Raw genomic sequence first — 5,980 nt, 5'->3', positions numbered from 1 at the left:
CAACAGCATCCCAGCACTGCAGCCACCACCACCACCACCACCACCACCACCGCCACCACTATCATCATTATCGTTACGACCACCATTCATTTACTATTAATCATCATCATCATCATCAATACGTTCACCAACCACCACCACCACCATCACTATTACTATTTTTTACCATCATCATCATCATCGTCATCATCGTCGTCACCATCCTCCTACCATTATTAACCACCTTCCAAATAGCAACAACAACAATAACAACAATAACAACACTATCAACTGTCACCACCTCGCCGCCGCCGCTACCACCACCATCACCATCACCATCATCGCCGCCGTCGCCTTTCCACCTTCGTTATCCTCCCACCGTCACTCTCAGCAATCATCTTCCTCCTTCCACCTTTATACCTCCACCACCACCACCAACAACAACAACAACACCTCCGCGCCACCACTACCACTATATCACTAAGAGATTCTCTTCTCTCCTCTCCTCCCCCTCTTCCTCCCTCCCTCCCTCCCATTTACTACAGCTGCTGCTGCTGCTGCTGCTGCTGTTGTTACCTCCAATGCTGTGTGCTTATATATTTTGAAATCATCTTTTAGAACAATGGTGAGAATTTCTTTGTCTTCAACATATCTACAAACTAAGTGGTCGAACGGCGGCGAGAGCAGTTTGTTTTGGATTTTATTTCAAGGGGACATTGCTGTTGATGTCTTATCTTTGTTTTGCCAGCACTTTCTTTGTTGGTAAGTTCAGACATTTGTTTGTTATTGCCGCTTTTCTCAAAACTTCATGTCTCTTAGTTTTGTTATGGACAGCATGAAGACGGCGCCCGCTTGGACCTCATAGTCACCCTCTCTCTCTCTGTCTGTCTGTCTCTCTCTCCCTCTTTCTCCTTCCCTCTCTCATTCTTTCTCTCCCGTCCTGTTCTCTCTTTCTGTCGCTCTACTTACCATAACTTTCGCCACTCTCTCCCTCTCTTTACTTTCTGCCTTTCATCACTTTCTCTTTACTCACTGTCTTTCGCCACTCTCTCGCTCTCTCTACTTACCGTAACTTTCGTCACTCACCTTACTGTCTTTGACTATTTCTCTTTCAGTCGCTCTTCTTACCCTGACTTTCGCCTCTCTCTCTATCTGTCTGTTTGTCTCTCTCTCTCTGTTTACTTACTGTTTTTCACCACTTTCTCTCACTCTTTACCCTTCTGCTCTGTACTTAACCTGACTTTCTCCACTTTCTCTCTTTCTTTTATAGCTTTACTTCTCTCTTTCTATATATATATCTATCTGTCTATCTATTGCTTTACTCATTTCAGTTACTTTCTCTCTCTCTCTCTCTCTCTCTCTCACTGTTCGTCATTACATCATCATTCTATCACTCTCGCTTCTCTCTCCGTTTCAAAATAACCACACATTCTCCCACACTTTAACAACCCCTTTTCATTCTCAATGTGTACCCTAACTTATATATATAACCCATCTTTCTCATTATAGACTCCCTAATTCTCAAACTATACATGTCTTCTCTCCCCCACCCTCTCGCTCTCTCTGTCTCTCTCTCTCTTTTACCGCGTTTTTCCCCTGTTTGTCTCCCCGCCCCTTGTCTGAAGTGACCAGTCTCCCTACAAACTAATTCCATCACACCTGACTATCTTTCTCCCTCTCTCTGTTTCTGTCTATCTCTGTCCCCCCTCTCTCTCTCTCTCTATCTATCTATCTATCTATCTATCTACCTATCTATCTGTCTATCTATCTATCTATCTATCTACCTGTCTATCTATCTATCTATCTATCTATCTATCTATCTATCTATCTATCTATCTATCTATCTATCTACCAATCTATCTTATACACACATTTACAAGACATTCTCTCTTTATTTCCCGCTAAGTCTCACTACCGACATTCTCTCTCGCTCCATTTCTACCTCTTTCTCTCACCTATTTCTCGGTCAGTCTCTCTCTCTCTCTCTTACACACATACACACACATGCACACATACAAACACACACACACACACTCACACACATACATAGACGCATGCTCACGACATGTCTCTCTCTTTCTCAGACACATATCTGTTAGTCTCTCCTTCATTTATCTCTTAGTCTCTCTCCCTCCCCCCTCTTTCTCATACCTGATAACTTCTCTCTTTCTCTCTCACACTCACCTATCATCTCTCGCTCTGTCTCTTTCATTCATACATTCACATACTCATAGCTGATCTCTGTCTCTCTCTCACTTATATCGGTCAATTTCTCTCTCTTTTTCACATACGTATTCACACCTCTCTCTCTCTCTCTCTCTCCTGCTCTCTTACACACACTTGACAAATTCCTTCTCACATAATCATTATACACCGAGCATCTTCTCTTTTTCTCCCCCTCTCTCTTTCTCTCTTTCTCTCTCTCTCTCTCTCTCTCTCTTACACAGTTACACACATGACAACGTCTCCCACACACATCTCTCAGTCTTTCTGTCTCGAACTCTGTCTTTTTCTCTTTCGTACACGCGCGTAATAACCTCTCTATCTGTCTCTCCTCTCTCTGTCTCTCCTCTCTCTGTCTCTCCTCTCTCTCTCTGTCTCCCCGTCTCCGTGTCCCTCAGTCTCTCCGTCTCTGTCTCTCTATCTTTTCCCGTCTCTTTATTTCTCTCAATCTCTCTCCTATTTCCCTGCCTATCTCTCTCTCTCTCTCAATCTCTCAATCTCTCCTTCTATTACCCTACCTCTCTCTCTATCCCTCCTTCTCTCCCATCGTTTCTTAACTTCAATCTCCAGCCCAACTCAACTCCAAGACTTAAGTTTACAAAGTTAGATATGTCCGTCCAGTCAATACCCCCACATGTTACAAATTACTCCATTGGAAAAGAATATTTACAAATACAAATAACGCTCTCCTCAGCAAAAGCAGGGAACGAGGCAGCACCGGGATGTAAATCTATTTACATAACACCACAACCAGTTAACGAGGGAAAAAAGAACCTTCAACGTGGTCGCCCAATTTGCTAGAAATAGCAATCGAATCTCCCTAAAATCACACCCTACATGTTAAATAAATAGACGGGATAGTCACGATTGAAATGTCTTTGATTACAGTACTGCTCTTTCTGGAGCAACTCTGGCTGAAATAACAACTGAAATAACATAACATATTTATCTTCATTCCACCGTGTTTTGATTCGAAGTCCCTCCATAGAAATGCATCCTACCCGCTTTTTTTTTTTGTCTTCATTCCGTTATTTCATTCCGTTATTGTATTCACGTCTAGAATATAAACCAATCTCATTATATAACTGGTACTTCAAATTTTAGCGAGAAATTTCAAGGCTAAGTTTATTGACCTCAACGGCATTTCAAGTCAAAACGAAAAGGTCCATAACTAAATACCATAAGGTATTTTAGTCCAGTTGTTGTCAATGTTGCTTTAGTTTTTTGTCCCAGGTCAATACTGATCAAGCAAATCCATAACCAAAGGTATCCCAGTCGTAGCAATACCATCCTTTTAATTTGATTTGATTTTTATTTAAGTCCATGCGCGGTATATCATCTAGGACTATTTTTCCATCTTTGAAGATAGTTGCGTGTGATTTTAGAGGAATTTTGCTGTTATTTCTTACAAGTCGAGTGAGTGACCCGATAGACACTTTTTTACTGCCTTGCCTTTTGTATTTTCAGACACAATGTGTCTTGGACTACATTATCTAATGTACCCTCTTCTTTAAGACATTAAGGTGTAATAATTTAAGAGAATTTGGCTGTAAATTCTCGCAAGTCGAACGATCACACAGAAGATCCATCGTTGAATGGTGCTTTGTTTTCATGTACAAATTACTTAGAACTACATTATTTAATGTATCCTTCCTTTGAATTTAATTTGGGAGAAAATACGCTGTTATTTCTAGCAGACCAAAATGTCTACGAAGACGCATCCTCATCAACTCCACTAACAAGGAGTAGTAGTAGTTTTTGTTATTGGTCATTGTTGTTTTAACCCCAAGGCATTTCTAGCTGTGAAAATTCCGCCTTTTCCCTGCCTCCAAGAAAAGCAAGACCACCAATATCCAACGTCCGAGTGTTGTTTGAGAGTATTTTAACTGTTATTTCTAGCAGGTCGAGTAACCACGTAGAAGCTTCCTTGCCGATTCACTATGTACCAGTAAATATTTTTCCGAGATATATTCGGTCGTCTGTATTTTTCCTGTTTTCTTGGGTTTGTGTCCAAGACGAAAGATAGGTTTTTAAATATTTTATATCAATAGCTAGAAAGAGTTTGGCTTTCTTGAAGGTGTAGAGGAAATGTGATGATGTGGCACGCATGCATTTCTCACTGGTAATGTTATATATTTATCAAACGAGTATAACTGAAGTGTGTTCCATGATGTCACGGCGTGAATAGATGACATTTTCTTGAAGTGTCACCTACAATCCTGATCGAATCATCACACACACACGCGCATTACGCATACATACATACATACATACATACATACATACATACATACTCATAGATACATCGACATACGCAATACATATACACAGATGCACAAGCACACATGGGCAGACTCACACATACACAAGCACGATGGACACACGTATACACATATACAAGCACACATGGGAACACATCACACGCTCAAACATACATAAACAATTATTACATACACACACACACACACTTAAAGACACACATACACACTCACTTACTGACATACACGTGCACGCAGCTAAGTCGGTAGCATCATTAAAATATCGGATAGAATGTCTTTCGGTATTTAGTTCCGGCTGTCCGCGCTCTCTGTTCTAATTCCTCTGAGGCCAACTTGGCTTTCATCATTTCGAGGTCGATAAGTTCCTGTCCAGTACTGGAGGTCGTTTCTTCTCTCTCTTTCTCCCCACTCATACACTCACTCACTCACTCTATCTATCTATCTATCTATCTATCTATCTATCTATCTATCTATCTGTCTGTCTATCCAGTTACCCGTCTATCTCTGTCCAGCTATCCATCCATTTATCTATCAATCTGTCCATCCAGCTATCTCCTTTATCTATCCAGATTATCCACCCGTACATTCCTGCGTTCCTACCTACTTACATACCCCTTCATCTCCGTCCGTCCATACACCTCTCTCTCTCTCTCTCTCTCTCTCTCTCTCTCTCTCTCTCTGAATGATTTGCCTATGGAGAGGGACAGCTTTGAAAGACCCCAGTCAAACCGTAGGTTGTGTGGCAGTGTGCCCCTTACGATCCTATCTGGAGTTGAGGACCCAAAGCAAGTCAAAACATTGGTGACACGCACATGGATTAAACACACCAAACACAGTCACAAAATGGCAACACATGGAATCACAAACACACACACACACATACACACACGCACACATACACACATTGAAATATGTATCCACAAATACATGAGCAAGATTTTATACATACACTAACACACACACATACATATTTCATACACACCTTAACAGACACACACACAAACACTTGCACATGCTTACACGCGCGAATTGAGAAGTGAGTCGACGTGGTCGTTCGATCTGCTAGAAATTGATACCAAATTCCTTTAAATCACATAACGCCGTCTAAGAAAAAGAAGGATCCCCGTTCGATTATGAGGTCCTTTGATGGTCACAGTTACAATGCCCTTTCTTTGATCGTATCTAATCGATCAGGGATGACCTCGAGTTCAACAACAACACCCAGGCATTGTAGTTCACTGCTACACTGAAACACATTTCAAATGACACACGCTCTGGTACATACATACATACATACATACATACATACATACATACATACATACATAGGCGAAAGTGTGGCTGTGTGGTTAAGAAGCTTGCTTCCCAACTACATGGTTCCGGGTTCAGCCCCATTGCATGGCACTTTGGGCAAGTGCCTTCGACTATAGCCCCGGGCCGACTAAAGCCTTGTGAGTGGATTTGGTAGACGGAAACTGAAAGAAGCATCTCATTGCATG

The 5,980-nt window shown here is 41.5% G+C and overlaps 1 long non-coding RNA gene across 1 annotated transcript in view; it reads left to right on the top strand.

Annotated features, from left to right (window-relative positions):
• The first annotated feature begins 597 nt into the window (after positions 1-597).
• The window catches only part of LOC106879110 (uncharacterized), a 133,910-nt gene continuing 128,527 nt past the window's right edge, over positions 598-5,980 (top strand). The window contains exon 1 of the long non-coding RNA XR_001410593.2: positions 598-741. This is a non-coding gene — a long non-coding RNA (uncharacterized LOC106879110). The remainder of the gene's footprint in view (positions 742-5,980) is intronic.

The sequence above is a fragment of the Octopus bimaculoides genome, chromosome 18 (genome assembly GCF_001194135.2).
Source record: "Octopus bimaculoides isolate UCB-OBI-ISO-001 chromosome 18, ASM119413v2, whole genome shotgun sequence".
NCBI lineage: Eukaryota > Metazoa > Mollusca > Cephalopoda > Octopoda > Octopodidae > Octopus > Octopus bimaculoides.
This window is presented reverse-complemented; position numbering and strand designations above follow the sequence as displayed.